General features: G+C 53.5%; 1 pseudogene, besides 2 other annotated features; it reads right to left on the minus strand.

Annotated features, from left to right (window-relative positions):
• Positions 1 to 1,454: a sequence feature (heterozygous, Esmeraldo-like haplotype).
• Tc00.1047053508345.9 lies at positions 308 to 574 on the minus strand (annotated as a pseudogene).
• Positions 1,051 to 1,070: a microsatellite.

The following is a 1,454-nucleotide window of genomic DNA, read 5'->3' on the forward strand; positions in this document are numbered from 1 at the left end:
AGGGGCGTAGACGCACACACAAAAGGACAACAGCCACAAAGCAAAACAAGAGAGAAAGCAGCGGGGGAAGAAGAAGACGGAATACCAGACGGAGTTGTCGTCCTGGCAGCCGCGGACCCCAACACACACATACCCACATACACAATATTTGCTTTTGCCTTGACTCTTTGCCTTCCTTACAAACACCGCCGGCACCACAACTCCCCCTTCTTTTGTTCACTCTTGAGGCAATTTTTTTACCTTTTGCCCACTCACGTCCGCTGACGACGTCGGGCACGATGTGCCATGCCCCCCTTGTCGTGGCGAGCTACATGTTCCTCAATTGCTCTTCCCGCTCGGCCTCACGCAAAAACTTTACAAAGTCCTTCTTGCTGATGTAGCCGACAAACCTCGAGCGGCGGCACACCATGATATGACGCACTCCCAGTGACTTGAAGAGGTACAGCATGCGTGACACCGGGCACTCCGGCCCCACTTGCAACATGGGGCTCTCCACAACGGAGGTGATGTCTATTTCAAGTCGGCCTTCCCGTGGATTTGTCGATGGCGCCGCGGAGAAGCGGACGGCGGTGTCCTCCAGGAAAAAGCGAAGAGCCCAACGGGAGACCGCGGCCCTGGCAACGCCGGCCGCCTCAGCGTGGTACGCCAGTGTCAATCGCCCCGTATTGTCGGGGGAAGCCAGGAGCCAGCAATGTTTCCCTCATGGGGTCGTCGTTGTTGGCGCGGGGCTGACGGCATCACAACCAGCGCCCGGACCAGCTGCGTCTTGCTGGGGCACGGCACAGCACCACGAGGTCTGGGGGCACGCCTTACAGGGCACGTGCTGCCAAATCAATAAGCCATTACAACAATTCCTTGCGGGACAGACTGTGGGTCCACAAAAAAAAAACAGCGAAGGGAAAGGAGGAAAGAAAAGATTGGAATGCCACACACTCGGGCGCACGGACGGGCAGCGATCCGGGACCAAAAGAGGCGGCATGTCAAGCAGGAAAATGGTAAGAGGACAAAAATGCCCCCCCCCCCCCACATCATAAGGAATAAAATAAAACCAAAAAAAAAAAAAAAAAAAAGATGTTAAACTAAAAGAGATTCGACGTTTTTTTTTTCTTTTACTTCTTACCACGATTGCTCAACGGACCAGTAAAGCCCATCCCCCACACCCAAAAAAAACAAAAAACACAAAAAAGCCGCAGTGTTAAACAGTACTCCCATCCACACATACGCATACCCCGCCCTACCGCAGATAAAATCAACCAGTTAAATGATTTCATTAAATAAATAGATGACGGAAAACACTAATTACGCCTTGGATGCGTCGTGTTGCCTGACGCCGGTCGCGGAATGAACCCTCTGCGGCTAAACGGCCGCGTGACGCTGGCAGAACGCCTTGATGCGCTCAACAGCCTCACGGTATACCTCAACGGGCCGCGTCGTCGTTAACCGCGTGAAGCCTG

This window comes from Trypanosoma cruzi, genomic scaffold (assembly GCF_000209065.1).
Source record: "Trypanosoma cruzi strain CL Brener 1047053516785 genomic scaffold, whole genome shotgun sequence".
In the NCBI taxonomy this organism is placed as follows: domain Eukaryota; phylum Euglenozoa; class Kinetoplastea; order Trypanosomatida; family Trypanosomatidae; genus Trypanosoma; species Trypanosoma cruzi.